Raw genomic sequence first — 27,625 nt, forward strand, 5'->3', positions numbered from 1 at the left:
GGTGGTATGGTTCAATGTGACACATGTTTATCAGCCACAAAAGCCTTTAATTATTTTCAAACATCACAACCAAAGTGAGAAACAAATCATATTGTTCACATTAGCACAGATAAAATACAAAAACCCCAAAACATTACAGCACAAGAAAAATACACAGTTGTATACCAAAGACACAGCATAATGTAAGAATTCATGGGAAAGCGGAATGTGGGGACATCCAGAAAGTACAGTCCAAAGTCCCCTGGGGTGGAAGTGGGTCTGATGGATGCATGCAGCACACAGCTTTGGACAGGGTTCATCAGCAAAGCTTGCCCTGAGTTCACAGGAGTGAATCACTTTACTTGATACGGTATAGACCTTGATAACAGGGTCACCCAACAGTAACACCATGTTGAACAAAAGGAACTGTGAATTAGAAACCATCCTCCTTCATAGATCACAGCAAATAGAAAACCTGTGATAGAGACTCAGTTCTTATGAACAAAACACCTTCCAAGAAAACCACAGGCAGCTCAGAGTCTAACTCCCTGAAACTACAATCCAGCGGTTTCTTGAAACACATGTCCTCCCACCCACGATTCCCTCTCTTGTTTTAAAGACAGAAAAGGAATCATAGGAACAATTGCCTTTTTGAAATAGGGAAATGTATGCCATAAAATAGCAAGATATCAAAATACTTTGTACACAGGTATGTTCTGATTCTCCAAAGCACTTTACTTCTCTTTCATTAGAGTCTTGCAAGCTGCCCTGTGTTGAGTGCTTACAAACCCAACAACAACAAAAATAATATCAATAACACAAAAATAGAAGTGGATTCCATTCCCATGCTATTTTGGTGGGGGGGGTGGAGTCAAGAAGAGGGGCAAACAGCATAGTATTACTTCTCCCACAAAGAGGTTGCTGTTTTTAGGAAGTTGTTTTACTGTAAATAGAATAATAGATGAGAAACTCAGTCTCTTATGAGATGAGGGCAAAGCTATTTGAGCAGCTGGCGGCTAGGTGTTGGTAGCGGTAACAGGTTTGCTTGAGGGAGATTTCAGCCACCCTTACTGTTACTGCAAATCCTTCAGTCTGCCTGACCTGAAACATGAAGGAGTGAGTGGGAAGCATCACAGACCCTGGATGCGTGAAAATGAATTCAGACAACACCCGAGCAGCCCCTACAGGTCCTCCCCCACCAGTGACTATTCGAGAAATCAGAGTTTGTGACTTACCCATGGCTAAGCCGGTAAAGAATCCGCCTGCAATGCAGGAGACACAGGAGACATGGGTTCGATCCCTAGGTCAGGAAGACCCCTGGAGGAGGAAATGGCAACCCACTCCAGTATTCTTGCCTGGAAAATCCCATGGACAGAGAAGCCGGGTGGGCTATAGTCCACAGGGTCACAAAAGAGTCAGACAAGACTGAAGCGACTTAACACAACCACTCAGCACGTGGGCATCCTTTCAGAGAGCCTGTTATATCCATTTTTCCCTTTCAAAAGGCTCCCTGCAAGCTTAAAAACAAAAGACACGTAGGATCATGGCTAACACATTTTTTATGTATTTTAAGTAGTTTTCTCCCTTCCTGCTAAACACCTGGGCTGGCTGGAGGGTCGAAGGTGACCAGACTGAGTACCCTTCTCATGGCCCCACGTCTTATCCCACGTTCATGCTGTTGCAGCTACAGAGAATCTCCTTGAAGGTATTGCACAGCTCCAGGCTCCAGAAAGCATAGATCAGCAGGTTGATGATGGAGGTGCACATGATGAAGATCAGGTGGGTTTTGAAGTGGGTGGTGTAGCAGACACAGTGGGGTTGGTGGGGCAGGTTACGATGAGGACAGGGTGGAGAAAGAAGGGGGCCCAGAAGAAGATGGAGACCCCCAGCAGGCTGGTGATGGTGACTGCCCCCTTCACACACAAGTGCTGCTGGCCAATGGGACACCCCATCGGCGGGCAGCAGTGCAGCAATGTGCTCGATGTGAAGCAGGCCGAAGAGGAGCATGTGCACGTAGAGGGTGCCCAAGAGCAGCAGCGTGGCAAGGAACATGCTGACCAGGCACACGATGACCATCTTGCTCTCAGAGTAGATGATGAACATCACACTGCAGACCCTGCAGCCCAGCCAGATGGCCACAATCAAGACCAGCACCTTCCACATGGTCATGATGCTGTGGTAGCAAAGTATGTAGAAGATGGTGACGTACCTGTTGACTGCAATGGCCAGGAGGTTACAGATGGGAACACCAGGGAGATGCAGATCATGGAGTCAAAGACGTTGTCCATGGGCTAATCCAGCGATCAAACTTGTATCTCCTGCGTCTCCTCCATTGGCAGGCAAATTCTTTACCACTGAACTACCTGTCGTTGTTGTTCAGTCACTAAGTCGTGTCCAAATCCTTGCAACCCCATGGACTGCAGCATGCCAGGCTTCCCTGTCCTTCACCATCTCCTGGGGCTTGCTGAAACTCATGTCCATTGAGTCTGTGATGACATCCAACCATCTCATCCTCTGTTGCCCTTCTCTTCCTGCCCTCAGTCTTTCTCAGTATCAGGGTCTCTTCCAATGAGTTGGCTCCAGAGTACCACCTGGGAATTCCTATAAAGCAGGTAACAGATGCCTAATAGGACCCCAAAGATGCCGTGTTTCCTCTTTGACTTGCTAATTTTCTAGATGCCCTGGTGGTAATATACTGACTCAACTTCTTGGATCAAATATTCCTCAGGTCTAGGATTTGCTGTAATTAAACCTTGAGGAAATTGAAGCTCTTCCCTATGAGAAAAAGCTCATGAGATGAATGATTCACACTTTCCAATGAACCATGGCCTCCCTGTGACTTTTCTTGCTGCTTCTGCTAACTTTGCTATTCCCTCTTATGCACTGCTTCTTGTGTTTCCCAGTCTCCACTGATAGCTAACTTGTTCAAGAGCAGCAGGCAAGGCTCCTTGCAGCCCTGAGAGGCTTTCCAGCTGGGGAACTTCAAGAGGACTTGGCTGTTGAAGGAGCCAGTGAGTGACACCATGAACGAAGCTCCTTATACCCAGGGGTTGGGGAGGGAATGGAATGTGAGAAGTCACCATTAAATATTAAATAATTCTCAGAATGCAGGGACTAAAGTGATGAGCATGTTTTAATTCATCAAATACTTTCCTGACAATCATCTGAGTTCAAACAGACACACGATGGCAGAGACTGCTGGTTTGCCTTCCTCAGTATCTACTCTCCATCATGCCATAATAATAAAAAGATTACACATGGTGACCCAGAGCAAATATTCTGTTTTCAGTCCTCCTTGCAGCTAGGTATGTCCTGTGGCTAAATTCTGGCCAGTAGGATGGCAATGGAAGCTTTGTTTGGTAGCTTCCAATGACACTTCCTGAGGAGAGCTGATGAATGCCCTTTGTTTTTTACTTCCATCCTGCGTTCTGAGGGTAACTGTGATGGCTGGAGCTCCAGCCAACATCTTGGACCATGAGTACTAGTGCTACCGTTCAGGGATAGGAATCTGGAAAGAAATTAGATTCCTAAGGACTTATTGGCACAGAGCCACCTTACCTGGCCACCTCTGGACTTCTACCTGAGAGCAAGAACAGTTTTATTTGTTCAAAGCCATCATTAAACAGCCTCAATGTCACCTTGATACCAAGAGCAGAAACTGAAGCTATAGCTCTCGTCTTGATTTCTGTGCCCGAGAATGTGTTTTCACTCATGAAGTCTTCTGACTTTATGAAGTGGTTTTCAGAGGCTTAGGAATGTTGTCCATTGAAAGTTCCTGTGAGATGGCAGAAAATGGGGAGGTTTTATGCTCCACAGTAGATACTCAAAAGATATGTTAATTCAGTGAATGATGTAGGATGATGAAGCTCAACATTTATGAGCTGGAAATCTGCTAGGCTCAGGCAGGGCCAGAATCCGAAAAGAAGCTCTTGTTCTTCTCAATTTACTCAACAGTGACTTGAAGAAAAGAAGGATGAGTTGGCCAATGTGCCATGACTTGCTTTGGTGTTTGTCAAGTTTTCCTTGAAATAAACATCCCCATACATGTGCCTGCCTGCTTGAAGGATGTTTAATTTTTTCTCTTTGTAAATTTAATTATATTCATTGTAGAAAAACAATACAGAAAAGCTTAAGAAAGAAAGAAAATAAGTGATAGTACTGCTACCTTCCTTATGATATTCTCATTTTAGTCTTGATTTTATGAAAAACAAGATACGTTTGTGACTAGAATTTACCCTCCCTCCTTGAGTTTTTCTCCTGCTTTCCCTATATTAAAGCATGTACAGGGCCCTGATCTTCCGTAACTGGGGAGGGGCCCTGTGCCGGGGCAGGGAGGCTGGCTAAGTTGCCTACAAGACCCTTCCTTTGTTGTCTTTATTTCCACATTAGTGCTCATTGATGGAAGAAAAGAGGGACTTCTTCAGATTAGTGATGATTAACCTGGGGTTCCCAGAATGACCCCAGCCTGAGCTCTACCTGGGCTGTACCAGGCAGGTGTGGTAAGTCCTCTATTAGTCGCTCACTTGTTTTTGACTCTTTGTGACCCTAATAGACTGTAGCCCACCAGGCTCCCCTGTCCATGGGATTCTCCAGGCAAGAATAAGAATATTGGAATGGGTTGCTATTCCCTTCTCCAGGGAATCTTCCCCAACCAGGGATCAAACCCGCATCTCCTGCATTACAGGCAGATTCTTTACCATCCGAGCCATGGGGAAGCCCTAAGGCCCGAAACAGAATATGCACACAAATCACTTAAGGATCTGGTTGAAATGCAGACTCTAATCCTGTGGTACCCAAGTGATGCTCATGCTGCTGGTTCAGACCACACCTGGAGTGGTGGGCCCTACAGGGTGTCAAGGTTGCTTTCAAGAATTTTGGCATAAGTGTCACCCAGACTTGTAACCTTTTCTGGTCAGAAAGACCAGAGCAGCTGACCTGGCAGAAAAAGAAGGCCTTGGGAATGGGCATTTTGGGATAATGCTGTGCACACATGAGCAAAGACCATGGGGTTCTGGGTAAAAACCTTGACTAAACCCCAGATGGTAGGTGGAGGAAGGGCTGAGCCCAACCAAGGCCAAATTTCTTAAGATTTTTGCAGGACTAGGCTTAGAAGTAAAATTAAGTTGATTTATGAAAAATAAGACCTTCGAGAACTAACCCCCATAAAAGATGTCCTTTTCATTATTGGGGACTGGAATACAAAACTAGAACGTCAAGAAACACCTGGAGTAACAGGCAAATTTGGCCTTGGAGTAAAGAAGAAGCATGGCAAAGGCTAATAGACTTCTGCCAAGAGAAGGCACTGGTCATAGCAAACACCCTCTTCCAACAACACAAGAGAAGACTCTACACATGGACATCACCAGATGGCCAACACCGAAATCAGATTGATTATATTCTTTGCAGCAAAAGATGGAGAAGCTCTATACAGTCAGCAAAACAAGACTGGAAGCTGACTGTGGCTCAGGTCATGAATTCCTTATTGCCAAATTCAGACTTAAGTTGAAGAAAGTAGGGAAAACCACTAGGCCATTCAGGTATGACCTAAACCAAATCCCTTACGGTTATATAGTGGAAGTGAGAAATAGATTTAAGGGACTAGATCTGATAGACAGAGTGTCTGAAGAACTATGGACAGAGGTTCGTAACATTATACAGGAGGACAGGGATCAAGACCATTGCCAAGAAAAAGAAATGCAATAAAGCAAAATGGCTGTCTGAGGAGGCCTTACAAATAGCTGTGAAAAGAAGAGAAGCCAAAAGCAAAGGGGAAAAGGAAAGATATACCCATTTGAATGCAGAGTTCCAAAGAATAGCAAGGAGAGATAAGAAAGCCTTCCTCAGTAATCAGTGCAAAGAAAGAGAAGAAAACCATAGAATGGGAAAGACTAGAGAGATTTCTTAAGAAAATTAGAGATACCAAGGGAATATTTCATGCAAAGATGGATACAATAAAAGACAGAAATGGTATGGACCTAACAGAAGCAGAAGATACTAAGAAGAGGTGGCAAGAAAACACAGAAGAACTATACAAAAAAGATCTTCACGATGCAGATAATCACAATGATATGATCACTCACCTAGAGCCAGACATCCTGGAATGTGAAGTCAAGTGGCCCTTAAGAAGCATCACTACAAACAAAGCTAGTGGAGGTGATGGAATTCCAGTTGAGCTATTTCAAATGCTAAAAGATGATGCTGTGAAAGTGCTGCACTCAATATGCCATCAAATCTGGAAAACTCAGCAGTGGCCACAGGATTGGAAAAATCCGTTTTCATTGGAATCCCAAGGAAAGCAATGCCAAAGAATGCTCAAACTACTGCACAATTTCACTCATCTCACATGCTAGTAAAGTAATGCTCAAAATTCTCCAAGCCAGGCTTCAACAGTAAGTAAACCATGATGTTCAAGTTGGATTTAGAAAAGGCAGAGGAACCAGAGATCAAATTGCCAACAAGCACTGGATCAGCAAAAAAGCAGGAGACTTCCAGAAAAACATCTATTTCTGCTTTACTGACTATGCCAAAGTCTTTGACTGTGTGGATCACAACAAACTGTGGAAAATTCTTAAAGAGATGGGAATACCAGACCACCTGACCTGCTTCTTGAGAAATCTATATGCAGATCAGGAAGCAACAGTCAGAACTGGACATGGAACAATGGACTGGTTCCAAATAGAGAAAGGAGTATGTCAAGGCTGTATACTATCACCCGTTTATTTAATTTATATGCAGAGTACATCATGAGAAATGCTGAGCTAGATGAAGCACAAGCTGGAATCAAGACAGCTGGGAGAAATAGCAATAATCTCAGATATGCAGATGACACCACCCTTACGGCAGAAAGCAGAGAAAAACTAAGGAGCCTCTTGATGAAAGTGAAAGAGGAGAGTGAAAAAGTTGGTTTAAAACTCAACATTCGGAAAACTAAGATCATGGCATCCGGTCCCAACACTTCATGGCAAATAGATGGGAAAACAGTGGAAACAGTGACAGACTTAATTTTGGGGGGCTCCAAAATCACTGCAGATGGTGACTGCAGCCATGAAATTAAAAGACACTTACTCCCTGGAAGGAAAGTTATGACCAACCTAGACAGCATATTAAAAAGCAGAGACATTATTTTGCCAACAAAGGTCCATCTAGTCAAAGCTATGGTTTTCCTATAATCATGTATGGATATGAGTGAGTGAAGTGAAGTTGCTCAGTTGTGCCCGACTCTTTGCAACCCCATGGACTGTAGCCTACCAGGCTCCTCCATCCGTGGGATTCTCCAGGCAAGAATACTGGAGTGGGTTGCCATTTCCTTCTCCAGGGGATCTTCCCAACCCAGGGATTGAACCCAGGTCTCCCACACTGCAAGCAGACGCTTTACCGTCTGAGCCACCAGGGAAGCTCCAATGGATGTGAGAGTTGGACTATAAAGAAAGCTGAGTGCCGACGTATTGAAGCTTTTGAACTGTGGTGATGGAGAAGACTCTTGAGAGCCCCTTGGACTGCAAGGAGATCCAACCAGTCCATCCTAAAGGAAATCAATCCTGAATATTCATTGGAAGGACTGATGCTGAAGCTGAAGCTCCAATACTTTGGCCACGTGATGGGAAGAACTGACTCATTGGAAAAGACCCCAATGCTGGCAATGATTGAAGGCGGGAGGAGAAGGGGATGACAGAGGATGAGATGGTTGATGGTATCACTGACTCAGTGGACATGAGTTTGAGTAAACTCTGGGAGTTGGTGATGGACAGGAGGCCTGGCGTGCTGCAGTCCATGGGGTCACAAAGAGTTGGACACGACTGAGTGACTGAACTGAATTGATGAAAAATAAACAAGTGTTCACTTTTTTACAAACATGAATTTGGGGACTGAAACATTTCATACTCTATCATGATGTACATTAAATAAGTTTGCAGCATGCTGCATAAACATTTTAAAAATCTTGTTTTGCTTCTGATTATGATATAATGAGGGCTTCCCTGGTGGCTCAGCGGTAAAGAGTCTGCCTGCAATGCAGGAGTCTCAGGTTAGATCCCTGAGTTGGGAAGATCCCCTGGAGGAGGGCATGGCAACCCACTCCAGTACTCCTGCCTAGAGAATTCCATGGGTAGAGGAGCTTGGCAGGCTACAGTCCATGGGGTCACACAGAGTCAGACACTACCGAAGCAACTAAGCAGCAGCAGCATGATATAATGAACGTTTTCCCAACTCTGAAAATAACACACCTTTAACAATTCCATTCTAGGACAGTGAGGACCGGTCCACTGTGTTCAGCACTGTGTCCTCAATGCTCAGCACAGTGCCTGGCATGGGGTGGAGGCTCGTGAATTATTTGTTCATTCACTCAAGTGCAGACATGCCCTGATGGATGATCTCTCTGCGGTTGGCCACTTAGATTGTTTTCAGGTTTATAAATCATGTTCTCGTAGGCATTCTTGGTGGACACTTTTGTCCACACACTGGACTGGTTCCTCAGATATCAGCAGAAGTCAGTGAATTCACTGGTTAGTGAATATGCAGAACTGAAGGTGAATTTAGTTCATCTTTCAGTTTCTCATAAAACCCTTGCTTATCACTCTACAAAAACCCACATAATACAGACATAAACTTAATTTCGTATGATGTAGATTCTTCTTAAAATTTACTCCAAGGGTTAATCCACTGAAAGACTTGAATTACAGAGCTTAAGTTCGTATAAGTTTAGCCCAGTTTAATAAAAACTTAGATATCAAAGAAGAGAAAGGTGGGATTTTTTTCCCTCTATGACGTGGCGCCATCTAGTGGTTCGGTCAGAGAATGCAAGAACAAAAACGGGGGGATTAAAATGAATGGAGCTCATTTAACTTTCCTTCCCTTCTCCAATGAACCACCAAGCGGAGAAATAGCTCCAGAAGGAATGAAAAGCAAGCAGAAACAATGCCCAGCTGTGCATGTGTCTGGTGGTGAAAGTCTGATGCTGTAAAAAACAACAATGCATAGGAACCTGGAACATTAAATGGTCCATGAATCAAGGTAAATTGAAAGTGATCAAACAGGAGATGGCAGGAGTGAACATCAACATTTGAGGAATCAGTGAACTAAAATGGATAGGAATGGGTAAGTTTAATTCAGATGACCATTATGTCTACTACTGTGGGCAAGAATCCTTTAGAAGAAATGGAGTAGCCCTCATAGTCAACAAAAAGAGTCAAAAATGCAGTACTTGGGTGCAATCTCAAAAATGACAAAATGATCTCGGCTTGTTTCCAAGGCAAACCATTCAGTATCACAGCAATCGAAGTGTATGTGCCAATCACTAATGCCAAAGAAGCTGAAGTTGAACAGGAAGACCTACAAGACATTCTAGAACTAACACCAAAAAAAAAAAATGTCCTTTTCATCATAGGGGACTGGAATGCAAAAGTAGGTAGTCAAAAGATACCTGGAGTAACAGGCAAGTTTGGCCTTGAAATACAAAATGAGGCAGGACAAAGGCTAACAGTTTTTCTAAGAGAATGCACAATCATACCAAACACCCTCTTCCAACACAACAGATAACTCTAGACATGGATATCATCAGATGCTCAATACTAAAATCAGATTGATTATATTCTTTGCAGCCAAAGATGGAGAAGCTCTATACAGTCAACAGAAACAAGACCTGGAACTGACTGTGGTTCAGATCATGAACTCTTTATTGCCAAATTTAGACTTAAATAAAGAAAGTAGGGAAAACCACTAGGCCATTCAGGTATGACCTAAGTCAAATCCTTCATGATTATACAGTGGAAGTGAAAAATAGAGTCAAGGGATTAGATCTGATAGACACAGTGCTTGAAGAATTATGGACGGAGGTTTGTAACACTGTATAGGAGGCAGTGATCAAAACCATCCCCAAGAAAAAGAAATGCAAAAAGGCAAAAATGGTTGTCTGAGGAGCCCTTACAAATAGCTGAGAAAAGAGAAGCAAAAGGCAAAGGAGAAAAGGAAAGATATACTCATCTGAATGCAGAGTTCCAAAGAATAGCAAGGAGAGATAAGAAAGCCTTCCTCAGTGATCAGTGATCAGAAATAGAGGAAACCAACAGAAATAGAGGAAAGACTAGAGATATCATCAAGAAAATTAGAGATACCAAGGGAACATTTCATGCAAAGATGAGCACAATAAAGGACAGAAATGGTATGAAACTAACAGAGGCAGAAGATATTAAGAAGAGGTGGTTAGAATACACAGAAGAACTATACAAAAAAAGATCTTAATGACCCGGATAAGTACAACAGTATGATCATTTACCAAGAGCCAGACATTCTGGGGTGTGAAGTCAAGTTCAACACTATGAACAAAGCAAGTGGAGGTGATGGAATTCCAGCTGAGTTCATTCAAGTCCTAAAAGATGGTGCTGTTAAAGTGCTACACTCAATATGTTGACAAATTTGGAACCGCCAGCACTGGCTACAGGACTGGAAAAGGTCAATTTTCATTCCGATCCCCAAAAAGAGCAATGCCAAAGAATGTTCAAACTACCACACAATTGCCTTTATCTCACATGCTATCAAAGTAATCCTCAAAAATTCTCCAAGCCAGGCTACAGCAGTATGTAAACCATGAACTTCCAGATGTTCAAGCTGGATTTAGAAAAGGCAGAGGAACCAGAGATCAAACTGCCATCTTTGGATCATCAAAAAAGCAACAGAGTTCCAGAAAAACATCTGCTTCATTGACTATGCCAAAGCCTTTGACTGTGTGGATCACAACAAACTATGGAAAACTCTTAAAGAGATGGGACTACCAGGCCACCTTACCTGCCTCATAAGAAACCTGTATGCAGGTCAAGAAGCAAGGGTCAGAACTGGACATGTAACAACAGACTGGTTCCAAATTGGGAAAGCAGTACGTCAAGGCTGTATATTGTCACCCTGCTTATTTAACTTACATGCAGAGTGTATCATGGGAAATGCCAGGCTGGATGAAGCACAAGCTGGAATCAAGACTGTGGAGAGAAATATCAATAACCCCAGATATGCAGATGAGTCACTCTCGTTCATGGAGAGATGTTAACTAGTGTGTCTCATTTCTTCTACTTTTTAATTTTCTAGTATGACTGATTTTGATTCACTCAATTTCTATTACATATTCTGTATTCCATAAGAACTTTACCAATAAGTTTTTCAACACAGATATATTATTAAGAAAATCTATATCTAACTGATTTTACACTTAATTATGCCTTACAATACTCTGTGTTCTAGAGACCATGGTTTTAAAAACACTAGTTTAATTGACATTAAAAACCTAGACAACATTAAAAAGAAAAGACATCACTTTGTCAACAAAGGTCTGTACAGCCAAAGCCATGGTTTTTTCAGTAGTGACACAGATGTGAGAGTTGGATCATAAAGAAGGCTGAGCGCAGAACTGGTGCTTTCAAAAGTGTGGTGCTGGAAAAGACACCTCAGAGACCCTTGGACAGCAAACAGATCAAACCAGTCAATCCTAAGGGAAATCAACCCTGAACGCTCATTGGAAGGACTGATGCTGAAACTAAAGCTTCAATACTTTGGGCACCTGATGTGAAGAGCCGACTCACTGGAAAAGACCCTGATGCTGGGAAAGATGGAAGGCAGGAGGAGAAGGGGACAGCAGAGGATGAGATGGTTGGATAGCACTGCTAATTCAATGGACATAAACTCGGGCAAACTCCGGGAGATGGTGAGGCACAGGGAGACCTAGCATGCTGCGGTCCATGGGGTCACAGAGAGTTGGACCGGACGTAGCGACTGAACATCACCAACAGCAACAACTACTTTAATTACAATGAGACGGTCTTTCCTCAAGTTACCAATATCTTCAGAACTGATTTTTTAAGCCTTGGATAGACATCATAAACTTATATAAGAAATGATCGCCTTGTGGGTGACTAATTGTTTCCACGTGAAAATAGGATAAGTCTAGGACCACACTGGATCCAAAGAGCAGAGTGCCGTGAGGCAAGAATGAATACAACACAAAAATATTCGCTCTAAAAAATAGGAATTGTGAGGTCTAAATTTCTTAAGAGAAGTCAAAGAAACAAGCAAGAAATGTAAAAGTGAAACTTTAAACTCCGTGTCAACACAAGGGCCCTTTTATCATTTCACATCCAACCATGTCAATGGTTTAAAATGGTTGTTCTGAAGTGTGCCTTGAGAATCCCTGAAGTCCAGAGACCCACGGGGACAGGGGGTCCAAGAGGTCAAAACTATTTTCACAACACCTCTGAACGTTACTTCCATTGTCATTCTGTTCTGAGTGCAGTGAAGTTCTTCAGAGACAGGATAGGTGATATCAGAACTCTAATGACTCATGGAATTAGCCACTATGACCGTGTGTGCTTATATTTTTACATTTTGTAGTTTATTTTCCAGGAGTCTCCGGCAGAGGGGAGGGTCAGAGGTGGCCTGCTGCAGGGGCAGGGGCACTGAGTGCAGCCTCAGCAGGACCCAGGGGGTACCCTCAGGATGAAGGGCATCGGCGAGAGAGAGAGAGAGAAGACACGTGAGACCGGCCTTGATAGGGCCCAGTCTGCGAGGGAGAGAGAGAGAGAGAGAATGACCAGACGGGGGTGTAGAGAGTCTGGCAGAGTCTGGCAATGCTTTATTTTTTACCATAGCTTTTATACCCTAAGTTAGTACATTTCTAAGGGGAAGATAGTTTAACATTACGTCAGCTTGTCCTTCACGAAACCAGGGTGTTTTCTGCATACTTCTTTGTTTATGAGGGTCTTGTACATTTTCTTCTGGCCTGGGGGCCTATTAACATTTTATGCAAATCAGGTGAATGTAAACCTATTTTCTGTTTCTATGGTGACCTTAACTGAAAGGTAGCAGTCTCATAGGGCAACAGTACAGAGTAGAAGTATAACCTTGTTAATACAAAAATTAATCCTTCTGCAGAAGTTGTCAGTTGCATTTATCTAAGAAGTTTATGCCATACTGACTCTGCGACTTTGGTGAGGCAGCTTCTGCCTAGCACTCCTGGCTGACAATTAACAACCGTCTCATTGTTACCACACTAGGGCTAAGTCCTTATTTCTCTAGATCTTAAACTATATTAACAATGGTTTCTATAACACAACCTTAGCACATTAAAGGCAAAAATACAGCAAGCAAAAACACAGCAAGCAAATCACGACCCAATAACCACCTATAGAATAATTTTTCTTATGTTTTCTAATAGGACTCCTTTACCCCTTCAAAAGGCTCTATATCTATTAGGGCTTTTATATAATCAGGTTCTTTATGCTATTTTATGATTAGGATATTATAAGCAATCATGCATTTTAGTACCAAGTGCATAAATGCATTTGGCTAACAAACTACCAGCAAAGGAGTTTAAATTAAAACACTCCTTTCACCCTGAATAATCTCATAATATACCACCACCTGGGAAACTTACTGATTAAAATTCTAAATTGATTCTTATTTGGGAAGAGATCAGGGAAGGCCTTCCTGCCTGTGTCAGAGAAATTAGGGAGTAGTCCATTGAGGCAGGCATCAGAAAGACAGATATCATCTTTAAGGTGAGAGCCGGGGGCAGCTTTTCAAAATCCCTGAAAACCTGATCTGCCTTGCCCGTCAGGTTTTCTCCTTTACGGCCTTGTCATGGGTAGGGTCTCGAGTGTTGGCTCCCGGCACAGCAGTGCGGGCATGAGACCTTTCGAAGGAGGTCACCGTCATCCTCATTACCTCCACCATAGTTTGGCCTCAGGCCAAACAACAGGGAGGGAACACAGCCCATCAACAGAAAATTGGATTCAAGATTTATTGAGCATGGCCGCACCCATCAGAACAAGACCCAGTTTCCCCCTCAGTCAGTCTCTCCCATCAGGAAGCTTCCATAAGCCTCTTATCCTTCTCAATCAGAGGGCAGACAGTGAAAACCACAATCACAGAAAACTAACCAATCAGATCACATGGACCACAGCCTTGCCTTCAGTTCAGTCCCTCAGTTGTGTCCGACTCTTTGTGACCACATGAACTGCAGCACGCCAGGCCTCCCTGTCCATCACCAACTCCTGGAGTTTACCCAAACTCATGTCCATTGAGTCAGTGATGCCACCAGCCAACTCATCCTCTGTCATCCCCTTCTCCTCCAGCCCTCAATCTTTCCCAGCATCAGGGTCTTTTCAAATTAATCAGCACTTCACATCAGGTGGCCAAAGTACTGGAGTTTCAGCTTCAGCATCAGGCCTTCCATTGAGCACCCAGGACTGATCTCCTTTAGGATGGACTGGTTGGATCGCCTTGCAGTCCAAGAGACTGAAGAGTCTTCTCCAACATCACAGTACAAAAGCATCAATTCTTCAGTGCTCAGCTTTCTTTATGGTCCAACTCTAACATCCATACATGATTACTGGAAAACCACAGCCTTGACTAGACGGACTGATATTGGCAAAGTAATGTCTCTGCTTTTTAATATGCTGTCTAGGTGGGTCATAACTTTCCTTCCAAGGAGTAAGCATTTTTTAATTTCATGGCTACAATCACCATCTGCAATGATTTTGGAGCCCCCCAAAATAAAGTTAGCCACTGTTCCCACTGTTTCCCGATATATTTGCCATGAAGTGATGGGACCAGATGCCATGATCTTAGTTTTCTGAATGTTGAGCTTTAAGCCAACTTTTTCACTCTCCTCTTTCACTTTCATCAAGAGGCTCTTTAGTTCTTCTTCACTTTTTGCCATAAGGATGGTGTCATCTGCATATCTGAAGTTATTGATATTTTTCCCGGCAATCTTGATTTCAGCTTCTGCTTCTTCTAGCCCAGCTTCTCATGATGTACTCTGCATATAAGTTAAATAAGCAGGGTGACAATATATAGCCTTGATGTACTTTTTCGTCTAACTCAATGAAATTATGAGCCATGCTTTGAAGGGCCACCCAAGACAGACGGGTCATGGTGGAACGTTCTGACAAAACGTGGTCCACTGGAGAAGGGAATGGCAAACCACTTCAGTATTCTTGCCCTGAGAACCCCATGAACAGTATGAAAAGGCAAAAAGATAGGACACTGAAAGATGAACTACCCAGGTTGGTAGGTGCCCAATATGCTACTGGAGATTAGTGGAGACATAACTCCAGAAAGAATGAACAGATGGAGCCAAAGCAAATAAACACCTAGCTGTGGATGTGACTGGTGATGGAAGTCAGGTCCGAGGCTGTAAACAGCAATACTGCATAGGAACCTGGGATGTCAGGTCTGTGAATCAAGGCAGATTGGAAATGGTCAAAAAGGAGATAGCAAGAGTGAACTTCGACATTTTAGGAATCAGTGAACTAAAATGGACTGGTTTGTGGTTTAGCCCCTAAGCCATGTCTGACTCTTGTGACACCATGGACTGTAGCTCGCCAGGCTTCTCTGGCCATAGGATTTTCTGAGCAAGAATGCTGGTGTGGGTTGCCATTTCCTTCTCCAGGAGATCTTCCTGGCCCAGGCATTGAACCCAGGTCTCCTGCACTTCCGGCAGATTCTTTACCAACTGAACTATGAGGGAAGCCCCCAAATGGACTGGAATGGGTGAATTAACTCAGATGACCATTATATCTACTACTGTGAGAAAGAATCCCTTAGAAGAAATGGTGTAGCCATCACAGTCAACAAAAGTCCAAAATGCAGTACCTGCATGAAATCTCAAAAATGACAGAATGATCTCTGTTCGTTTCCAAGGTGAACCATTCAATATCACAGTAATCCAAGTCTATGCCCTGACCAGTAACGCCGAAGAAGCTGAAGTTGAACGGTTCTGTGAACACCTACAAGACCTTTTAGAACTAACACCCCAAAAAGATGTTATTTTCATTATAGGGGACTAGAATGCAAAACCAGGAAGTCATGAGATACCTGGAGTAACAGGCAAATTTGGCCTTGGAGTGCAAAATGAAGCAGAGCAAAGGCTAATAGACTTTTGCCAAAAAAAAAAACGCACTGGTCACAGCAAACACTCTCTTCCAACAACACGAGAGAAGACTCTACACACGGACATCACCAGATGGTCAACACCGAAATCAGACTGATTACATTCTTTGCAGCCAAAGATGGAGAAGCTCTATACAGTCAGCAAAAACAAGACCTGGAACTGACTGTGGCTCAGATCATGAACTCTTTCTTGCCAAATTCAAACTTAAATTGAAGAAAGTAGGGAAAACCACTAGACCATTCAGGTATGACCCAAATCAAATCCCTTACAATTATACAGTGGAAGTGAGAAATAGAGTCAAGGGATTAGATTTGCTAGACAGAGTGCCAGAAGAACTATGGATGGAGGTTCATGACACTGTACAGGAGGCAGTGATCAAGACCATTCCCAAGAAAAAGAAATGCAAAAAGGCAAAATGGTTGTCTGAGGAGCCCTTACAAATAGCTGTGAAAAGAAGAGAAGTGAAGGCAAAGGAGAAAAGGAAAGATATACCCATTTGAATGCAGAGTTTCAAAGAATAGCAAAGAGAGATTTAAAAAAAAAAAAAAGCCTTCCACAGTAACCAATGCAAAGACGTAAAGGAAAACAATAGAATGGGAAAGACTAGAGATCTCTTCAAGAAAATTAGAGATACCAGGGGAACATTTCATGCAAAGATGAGCACAATAAAGGACAGAAATGCTATGGACCTAACAGAAGCAGAAGATATTAAGAAGAGGGGGCAAGAATACACAGAAGAACTATAAAAGATCTTCACAACCCAGATAATAACAATGGTATAATCACTCACCCAGAGTCAGACATCCTGGAATGTGAAGTCAAGTGGGCCTTAGGAAGCACCACTATGAACAAAGCTAGTGGAGGTGATGGAATTCCAGCTGAGCTATTTCAAATCCTAAAACATGATGCGGTGAAAGTGGTGCACTCACTATGCCAGCAAATTTGGAAAACTCAGCAGTGGCCACAGGACTGGAAAAGGTCAGTTTTCATTCCAATCCCAAAGAAAGGCAATGCCACAGAATGTTCAAACTACCACACAATTGCACTCACTTCACATGCTAGCAAAGTGATGCTCAAAATTCTCCAAGCCAGGCTTCAACAGTACGTGAACAGTGAACTTCCAGATGTTCAAGCTGGATTTAGAAAAGACAGAGAAAGCAGAGACCAAATTGCCAACATCTGTTGGGTCATCAAAAAAGCAAGCAAGTTCAAGAAAAACATCTACTTCTGCTTTATTGACAGTCAAAGTCCAAAGCCTTTGACTGTGTGGATCACAACAAACTGGAAAATTCTTAAAGAGATGTGAATACCAGATCACCTGACCTGCCTCCTGAGAAATCTGTATGCAGGTCAAGAAGCAATAGTTAGAACTGGACATGGAACAACAGACTGGTTCCAAATTGGGAAAGGAGTACATCAAGGCTGTATATTGTCACTGTGCTTATTTAACATATATGAAGAGTACATTATCTGAAATTCTGGATTGGATGAAGCACAAGCTGGAACCAAGATTGCCAGGAGAAATATCAATAACCTCAGATATGCAAATGACACCACCCTTATGGCAGAAAGTGAAGAAGAACTAAAGAACCTCTTGATGAAAGTGAAAGAGGAGAGTGAAAAAGTTGGCTTAAAGCTCAACATTCAGAAAACTAAGATCATGGCATTTGGTCCCATCACTTCATGGCAAATAGATGGGGAAACCATGGAAACAGTGACAGACTATTTTGGGGGGCTCCAAAATCACTGTAGATGTTGACTGCAGCCATGAAATTAAAAGACGCTTGCTCCTTGGAAGAAAAGTTATGACCAACCTAGACATCATATTTAAAAACAGCACAAATAAACAAATGGGACCTAATGAAACTTAAAAGCTTTTGCACAACAAAGGAAACTATAAGTAAGGTGAAAAGACAGCCCTCAGATTGGGAGAAAGTAATAGCAAATGAAGCAACAGACAAAGGATTAATCTCAAAAATATACAAGCAACTCCTGCAGCTCAATTCCAGAAAAATAAATGACCCAATCAAAAAATGGGCCAAAGAACTAAACAGACATTTCTCCAAAGAAGACATACAGATGGCTAACAAACACATGAAAAGATGCTCAACATCACTCATCATCAGAGAAATGCAAATCAAAACCACAGTGAGGTACCATTACACACCAGTCAGGATGACTGCTATCCAAAAGTCTACAAGCAATAAATGCTGGGGAGGGTGTGGAGAAAAGGGAACCCTCTTACACTGTTGGTGGGAATGCAAACTAGTACAGCCGCTATGGAGAACAGTGTGGAGATTTCTTAAAAAACTGGAATTAGAACTGCCATATGACCCAGGAATCCCACTTCTGGGCATACACACTGAGGAAACCAGATCTGAAAGAGACACGTGCACCCCAATGTTCATCGCAGCACTATTTATAATAGCCAGGACATGGAAGCAACCTAGATGCCCATCAGCAGATGAATGACATGGAAGCAACCTAGATGCCCATCAGCAGATGAATGGATAAGAAAGCTATGGTACGTATACACAATGGAATATTACTCAGCCATTAAAAAGAATTCATTTGAATCAGTTCTAATGAGATGGATGAAACTGGAGCCCATTATACGGAGTGAAGTAAGTCAGAAAGATAAGGACCAATACAGTATACTAACGCATATATATGGAGTTTAGAAAGATGGTAACAATAACCCTATATGCAAAACAGAAAAAGAGACACAGATGTACAGAACAGAATTTTGGACTCTGTGGGAGAAGGCGAGGGTGGGATGTTTAGAGAGAACAGCATCAAAACATGTATACTATCTAGAGTGAAACAGATCACCAGCCCAGGCTGGATCCATGAGACAAGTGCTCGGGCCTGGTGCACTGGGAAGACCCAGAGGAATCGGGTGGAGAGGGAGGTGGGAGGGGGGATCGGGATGGGGAATACATGTAAATCCATGGCTGATTCATGTCAATGTATGGCAAAAACCACTACAATAATGTAAAGTAATTAGCCTCCAACTAATAAAAAATAAATGGAAAAATAAATAAATAAATAAATAAAAAATAAAAAGCAGAGGCTTTACTTTGCCAACAAAGGTCCATCCAGTCAAAGCTATGGTTTTTCCAGTAGTCATGTATGGATGTGAGAGTTGGACCGTGAAGAAAGCTGAGCATTGAAGAATTGATGCTTTTGTACTGTGATGTTGGAGAAGACTTTTGAGAGTCCCTTAGACTGCAAGGAGAGATCCAACCAGTCCATCCTAAAGGAAATCAGTCCTGAATATTCATTGGAAGGACTGACGCTGAAGCTGAAACTCCAATACTTTGGCTACCCGATGAGAAGTACTGACTCATCTGAAAAGACCCTGATGCTGGGAAAGATTGAAGGCGGGAGGAAAAGGGGACGACAGAGGATGAGATGGTTGGATGGCATTAACAACTCAATGGACATGAGTTTGAGCAAACTCTGGGAGTTGGGGATGGACAGGGAAGCCTGGCGTGCTGCTGTCCATGGGGTTGCAAGGAGTCAGACACGACTGAGTGACTGAACTAAACTGAACTGAGGTGTTGCCTCTGAGCCATCCCAAGAGAGCCTTCCACATTTCAGGGAATTGCCAAACAGCGAGTCACCAGGTTGCTCCCAGGAATCTTGTGTCTTTCTCTGCTGGGGTCACATGGTGCCTCAGCTGCATGCTTCTCAGGGATCACCTCTCACTGTCGGACTGGACTGTTGAATCTGTTGGCCATTTTTGTGCCTTTATTTGCAAGGAGAGATCACTGGGAAAAAAGGGTCGCCTTTCTGTCAGCCGGTGACTCTCCGTACCCCCATTCTATGGCAGGTAGGTTAAGAGTGGGTTCTGGTACATCCCGGGAGCCTCTCTCAGACTCACCCCTTGGCTACATTCTCAGAAACTGGAAAATTTAAATTCTGCAAAAGGCTTGGCCCCAACAGAAACGGGGAACAACAAAAAAACATGGCCTCTGAATGGCACAGTAGCTTCTGCCAAAGGCAGGGAAAGGACTCGGTCTCCTCCTGCTCAGTCCTTCACGACCCTCCGTCAGAGTCCGGGTTTGAGGGACTCAGGCCGCATGTGTCTTTCTGCTGCCTCTCTATCTCCTGTCCCCCTCTGTCTCTCTCCATCAGCGTCCCTAGATGACCTCTACTTAACCTTTCATATCCACATGATCTCTGGGAAAGGATTCTGAGGTTCCCTTTGGAACCTCATATTGTATATGATAATTCTAGTTATCATATTAAAGTGTTACATGTCAAAAAAATTAATAATAAAGTGTTACATGTCACAGCAATGACCAGGTTGCTTTGTCAATTGCAATGCAAAAGATTTTAAACATGCCTTCTATGGTTTCACTCTGATGTCTTTGGAAGAACACTGCTAGTTCTTCAAGATTTATGGAAAAAACTTTTCAAAGATTAACCAGATAAACAAATTTTGTTATTAACAGTAAACTGGTGCCAGACTGGAATTTGGTTTTCTGTCTCTGTTAAGAGAACAAAGGTTTCTTAGAATGCAGTTCTTGATGACAGATTGTGAATTTCTTTGCCTTTAAGTGAGATTTGTTTTTAAAATCATTTGTTAAGTGGCAAAGTAAATAAGTATTATTTCACAATGATCTATGAAGATTATGGTACCTGTAGAGAAAGGTCATCCTGCTTCTACAAAATTAACCCCTCACTGTCAAACTATTGCTATCCTGATGTCCTTGAAACATGGCAATAGTCTACTCCTAAATTGGGGGGTATAAACTGGGTAAGCAGTAGCTGTAAATCAAACAGTCAGGGCTATGGGAAATCCAATATGGCTGCTTGACTTTTGCTGGCTTCCTAATGAAGGACATTTTTCTTTGATGGGATAAAGCCTTCCCTGGCTGCAGGGTAAATGCCCTCACAGAGAAAAATGTTTATGTTTCACTGAACTTTGCATTCTAGTTTTGTTATTCACTTCCTTGTTGTTATGTTGTATTGTTAAGATTTTCATCAAGTTGCTACAAGGACACTATAACTTTGTTTCTAAAGTTTTTATCTGTAGTCAATCTCTGAAAGATCAAACATTCTGTGATGTACATCCAGGAAATTCACACCTGGCTATAATCATTTAACTAAGTCAGATGGACTGGGGTATACTGGGCTATACCCAATGAAAGTTCTTGACTTAAATTCTAGCTTGTGACCTAATTAATAACTGCTAGCTATATTAATTTCTACGTTGCCTATATCAGAAAATTGTTGTCTCTTCCATTACCAAGTATGTGACTGAGCCACTGATAAACTGATGATAATACATACTGCCATATGAGATCAATGATTGTAATAATATAACTCTTGATATGGGAAGAAGCAACAAGAAGGAATATTTTCCTGGACCAAGACAGGTATGGTCCAGAGACTTTTGCTATTCACAGGGCCTAGTCCAATAACAGCATGTTGAGTGACCTATCAATGGAATCTCTGCTAGACCTGGAAATGAGCCTTTCCAGCCCCATGGGACACAATGGCCATGAAATACCCCCAAAGCATAGTCAAATCTGTGGCTATGAAGGGGCCCTGGCAACTGAAAACTGGCACTTGAAGACTGCCTGTGCAAAGATTAAATCATGGCCACTACAACTGCCGAACTTCAACACCCCTTGAAAAGAACTCAGGGTGGCTCTCAGAAATGAGGCACTCAATCTGTGCTCTGGGAAAAATGGACAAAACAGGCCTTTAGATAGTCAGATGTGTTCAGGTAAAGATGTGTTCTTTTTTATGAGCCCAAACTCTTGCATCTTCTCATACCTACAGAAACACTAACATCATGTGCCAATGTCTGGTTCCAATTCTCCTGTCTAGACTTTCTCCTAGGCACCCCGACAGCTCTTCTCTACTTTTATGCATCTTTAGTCCTCTTGTTAAGTTTGTTTCTTTGAGAATGAAGCAAATGGATCTCCAAATGGTAACTCAAAAATATCAGCTGGCCAACAGCCAAGCGTTCACCTGCCCTGCTGTTGGACCACAGAAGCATAAAATCATACAGTCTTGCAAAGGTGGTTAAATTATCTAGATTTTGATAACTGCACCCTTGTACTGACAGACTGTGGCAAGACTACAGAAGGACCGCTGTATGGACCAACTTCTCAACTTTGAGAACTCTGTTTATTGGAACACTCCATCAATTACTGTGAACGGACTGTTTTCACTAAAACCTACAATATGTTCTATACTGTTACTTATAGAGTTAATAAGACTGGTTGTGTTATTTTGCCTCGTTCCAATGTTCTTCAGCCTAAACAATCCTGGGGTGGCCTGTTAGGGAACTGTACAAAAATAGTCTTGTTTAGGCTTCACAGACAAAGCAGAACAGCCTCTGACCTTGCTTCTAACCTGCCAGGACACTGCCCTGACTGGGAGTGACTGCCTGCTGTGAGCGCAAGACTTGCAGCACCACAGATAAGATAGGGGAGGAATCTTGAGATGGTTGAGCCCCTGGAGGGGGGCCTGGCCAACCAAGCCCCAGGCTTAGTCACATTCCAAGTTTTACAGGACAAAAACAAACAGCATTAAAGGGAAGCCAGGCTTGCAGTCTGGTCACAGATTGACGATGGTATCAGTTTGCCTTCACCCTGGGATTATAAACAGGAACCTCAAATAGCAAGAAGTCTCACCCACATAGTGGACTTGCTGCCTGGGACCCTTTCCGAATTGGGACTCCAAATGTGCTGTGACACAAATGGACTTCCCAGCAATGATTAAGGCTGGATGTTGGTCAAAAACCCAATTTGGTGATGTATTCTCTGCTCTATTTCTCTTTTCTTTTAATGTTAGTATGTTGAAAGTAAGCTAGATAATTCTCTAATAGATATATTATTTATTTGTATATAACAAGTGGCTTGTTTTGTTAACAAACCCTTTGAACCTGAGACGAAGGTGAAAACTTTCAGCAAAAGGGCAAGCAACAGACCTATCGAGTGAAGTATGTATTGTTTCCACTGCTTGTTTTCATCAGGTGAGCCCTTAGTGGGTTAAAGGGAGAACAGACAGTTTGCAAATTTAGCAGGAGCAGCACTGACTTCCAAAAGTTTGCAGTTTGCGGAGAACTCGTGCTGCAGAAGGCAGCAGAAGGCAGCTTGGTAGGTTAGAGGGTTCTGGAGTTGAAGACTATTTACAGCCTACCATGGTAGTTGGCACAGCGGAGAATTTGGGCTGAACGACAAACTTCAGAGGATCCTGTGACTGGGTGAAGAATAAGACACAAGAGTACTGACTGCTGGAGGAAAGAGGAGGTAGTCAGAGCTCAGCCTGGAGAGAAGTCTGTCTGCACATGAGATTTCATCCTTGGCCTTGCTAGGTAGTGTTTGCATCAGTTAGTGGGGCATAGAAATCAGCAGCGTGGTGTTAAGGTTTGTGGACACGGATCGGGTGGAACACCTCGCAGTGACTGTGTTTGAGAATGAACGAGGAACTGATGTGCAAGAGGTCTGCAGTAAATGTAAGGGAAATGGAAAGTCCTGAACTCAGGTTCCCAAGCCATTCATTTGTTCGTGCAACAGATATGCACTCAACAGTTATGAGCTGATAAATGGCTCTGGTATTTCGACTGTAAGCAGAATCAAGAGGTTTGCCCCCGTTGGCCCTCACAGTGTCACGCAGAAGGCAGATGTTAAATGCAGGCAAGCCAGGTCAGACTACCTGCCATGAAGGAAAACACCACATTTGGAGAGAGAATCATGTCTTAAAAATATTAGTAGATTGAGGAATGAGGGAAATTCTCTCCCAGGAAGAGGCATTTCAGCTGGATCCAGAAGAAGCAGGTTTTAGCGAAGAAGTGATTGTGGGCAGAGAGCATTCTAGTTGGAGGAAACAGCATGTGCAAAGGCCCTGAGTCATGAAAGAGGGTGGGATGCTCAGGGACCTGATCATTACCAAAGGCCAGTGTGGCTGAAACTTAGTGAGCAAGCAAAGGGTGACACCAGGTGAGATTTTTTAAGCATGTGGGGGAGGTGGTGGCACGTTTGTGTTCTAAGGATCACCCTGGCTGCTATGAATGCAGCACCCTGAAAGCATCCCTGTGTGGGGCTGGCCTACTGCATGCTGAGAGATACGAGTCATCTGCAGTCATAAATACTCCTTCATTCAACACATGCGTTCTGAGTTTATCCTGTGTGTAAGGTGCTGGGCAGCAAGCAATAAACACAGTCCTTTCCCTGATGGCCTTCAGGCAAGTGTGGAAGCCAAGTATAGATACACAATCACAGAAATGTCATAAAATGATAATACTGCAAAGGGAAAGTCCACAGTGCTGTGCGCGAGCAGGGGTCGCCCTGGTGACCTGGGGAAAGACGGCTCTGTGAGGCCCCCTGGAGGCTGCAATGCAAAGGATGCCTTGGAGGTGGCAAGGTGAAGAATGGTACTGGGATGTCCCAAGCAGAGGGGCCAGCAAGTGCAAAGGCTCTGGGACAGGCAGGACTGTTGAAGGTAGGAACAGAAGAAGATGGGACAGGGAGGAGGTGGGGCTGAGAAGAAGGGGAGACAGGTAGGACCATGAGGAAGGTGGGAGCAGAGGAGAAGGTAGGAACAGAAGAAGGAGGACAGATAGGCTGTGGGACCAGGCAGAAGGGGGGGTCACCTTAAGCACAGAGAGGAGTGGCCTGAGGAACCTGGAGAAGTAAGTTCCATGTAGTCCCCGTCTAGAAGGTCATGTTGAGGTTTTAGACTCTGATCTTTCTGGTTGGGAAGCAGTTAAAGGTTTTAACCAGGAGTGGCTGTACCCAAATGATGTGGTGAAAAGATTACTCCATTGACAGTGAGAATAGAATAGCTGGGCCAGAACTAAAGAGAGAAAAATGGGTAAGAGGCTGCTGCCTATTGCCCCGGTCTTAAGGGGTGAAGACAAAGATGGAGAGAAGGATACCATTTTGTGTAACATTTTGGATGGAACAGAGAGATTTTGGTAGTAGACTGGCTGTGGGTTATAAGGGGTGACTTCAAAGCTCTGCATGAGAAGCTGGAGAGATGGTGGTCCCTAAAATAGGACAGGAACTGGCAGGAGGAGCAGGTTTGCTGGGAAACCAACATGCTCCCCAGGAGCTCAAACACTGAGGCGCGGACACAGGGCGAGCACGCCAGGCTCTCACGGATCCTCTGTAAGGCAGGTGGGTGGTCCACTATAGAATTATGTATTTAATAAAAACACTTAAATTATCCATGACTGTAGAGTTGGGAAAGAAATGTCACTGGACCTAAAGATAAGATTCAGAGACCCTGTGAGCCATTTCCAGGCTCATCTCTCAGATCACACATCTACTGTGTCTGTATTTGCCAAAAAGGAACAAATTTTCTAGGGTTAGATAGAATGAATCCAAGTAACATTGCTTTAAAAAAAAGAAAAGTCACGGTGGCCCAGGGGTTAGGACTCTGCAGTTCCACTGCAAGGGGCAGAGGTGAGAAACTAAGCTGCCGTATGCCTTGCAGCGGAGCCCCCAAAAAAAGCCAAATAATATGAATTGTTTCTGTAGTAGTAATTCCCACCTTTGATTCTATGTGGATATGAAAATTTCCATTATCATGCAGGTGAGAATACGGCTATGTGTATTCATATACAATAATAGTTATTTAACTTCCATTTCCTACTCAGCACCAAGAATCTTAACAACCACTTTAGGGCTAACCATGAGAATTACATGAAGAAAGTCACAGTCTAGGTCCAGCACACAAGAGCTACCCAATAAAAGTTGTTTTCCCTTTGTTATAACACAAAAAATCCACACTGCAAAACCGAACAGAACGCAACGCTGGGTCCCAACATCAATGCCCACCTTTTCAGGACCTGCCTTCTAGACCTCAAGGTTCACACGCTGTCAACCAAAAGGAGAATGACTGAATCCAACGGAAGATCGGGCGTGCGTCCATCCCGAGTTGGGCTGCGTGAGAGCTGTCCTGCCGCTCAGCCTGAGCTTGGACCGAGGCCTGGACAGCGGTGGGCCTGAAGCCGGACCGAGGCCCGCAACCGCCCCAGCGCGAGGCTCCCTGGGGCACTGCGGCTGCAGGGCGGAGGCAAATGTCCCCTGGCGGCCACCGTAGCCCGGAGGCCAGCAGTGCGCTCCTATTGGTCGCCGTTTTGGCGCCAAAACGGGGCGGAGGCGGGTCGGCACTGCGCTCTGGGGAACAATAGGAGCAAAAGCCGTAGGGAACAGTGAGTGAGGCGGCCGTTTGGGTGAGAGCCGGTGGTCCAAAGGGCCCGGTGCCTGGGCCATGTTCTGCGAGAAGGCCATGGCGCTGGTCCGGGAGCTGCACCGCGCGGCCGAGGGAAGGCTGCCTGCTTTCAACGTGAGGGCGGGGTCCTCCCCAGGGCGCTTCTCTGGGGCTACACAACCCAGAGCGGGATAGGGGGTGTGCCTATGGTTCTCCTCCGTGGATATGGGAAGGTCGTGGGCAGGTCGGTTTTGGTGGCTTCCCGCGAGAGCGGGGATTGCCGCCACTCTCCTCGCTCCCCGCCGCCTCTCGCGGCCGCCACCGCCGCCGCCCGGCGTGCTCGTAGCTGCTGTGCGGCGCGAGCCGGGCAGTGGGCGTCTGGCCCCGGTGAGGCGCAGAGAGACCGGGAGACGCGGTGCTAGAGCTCAGGTGTGAGTTATACCGGGGAGGTGTGAACCGGGGTAGCCCGGCGTTAGGGCCGTGCCCTGAGGGCTGCGGTGAGTGTAGCCCAACCGGAGAGCCGGCCGTGCAAACACCCCTCCCCGCCGGGGAAGGGCGGGCTCCGGGGCCCGGAGGTTTGCTCGTCACTACAAGGCATTTCAGAGGAGCGACGGGATCACTCTGTGTTTTGATAGCTGTCGCAGCACTTTGAGGAATGGACCGGATAGAAGGAAGACTGGTTCTGAGTGGGTTATAAATAGACCACAGAAGCGATGGATGTGGTCCACAGCCCGGTCGGGGGGCCCTGAACACCGTGTCCTAGGAGGACAGGGGTGGAGGTGAGAGGAGTCGCCGGGGTGTGGAGAGACCGGCGTCTCTGGAGGCTTCAGTCAGGTAGCAGTGTAAACATCTGGCGGTCAGCCGGAAGAGCGTCTGGGTAAGGTGAGTTTTGAACATTCAAGAGCAGTTAGGCTGACACTTGGGTTATTTAACAGATGGGGAAACTGAGCGCCTGGAATTAAGGATCAAGTTAAAGGGCCTGTCTGAAGTTGCAGCGTGTTGGAAGTGGAGCCTCAACTTGAACAGTTTTCTTCGATTCCAGTCTGTTATTCTTGCAACTTCAGGCAGTTACCTTATCTAAAAAGTTAGGAGACCACAGCGGAGGTTCACTGGAGACACAGAACTCAGAGGAGTTGTTGTTGCTGTTGTTCAGTCCATAAGTCATGCCCCAGTATTTGTGACCCCACGGACAGCAGCAGGCCAGGCTTCCCTGTCCTTCACTGTCTCCCTGACTTTGCCCAAATTTATGTCCATTGGGTCAGTGATGTCATCCAACCGTTTCACCCTCTGCAGCCCCCTTCTCCTTCGTCCTACCCTCAGTTTTTCCCAGCATGAGGGTCTTTTCCAGTGAATCAGCTCTTTACATCAGGTGGCCAAAGTATTGGAGCTTCAGCATCAGCATTATTCCTTCCAAGGAATATTCAAGGTTGATTTCCTTGCTATCCAAGGGACTATCAAGAGTCTTCTCTAACACCGAAGTTCAAAAGCATCAGTTCTTTGGTGCTCAGCCTTCTTTATGATCCAGCTGTCATA

At 44.3% G+C, this 27,625-nt stretch overlaps 1 pseudogene; it reads right to left on the reverse strand.

Moving 5' to 3' along the window:
• Positions 1–45: 45 nt before the first annotated feature.
• LOC133044897 (melanocortin receptor 3-like) lies at positions 46–25,936 on the reverse strand (annotated as a pseudogene).
• Between the last annotated feature and the right edge of the window lie 1,689 nt (positions 25,937–27,625).

Source organism: Dama dama, chromosome 23 (assembly GCF_033118175.1).
Source record: "Dama dama isolate Ldn47 chromosome 23, ASM3311817v1, whole genome shotgun sequence".
NCBI classification, from domain to species: domain Eukaryota; kingdom Metazoa; phylum Chordata; class Mammalia; order Artiodactyla; family Cervidae; genus Dama; species Dama dama.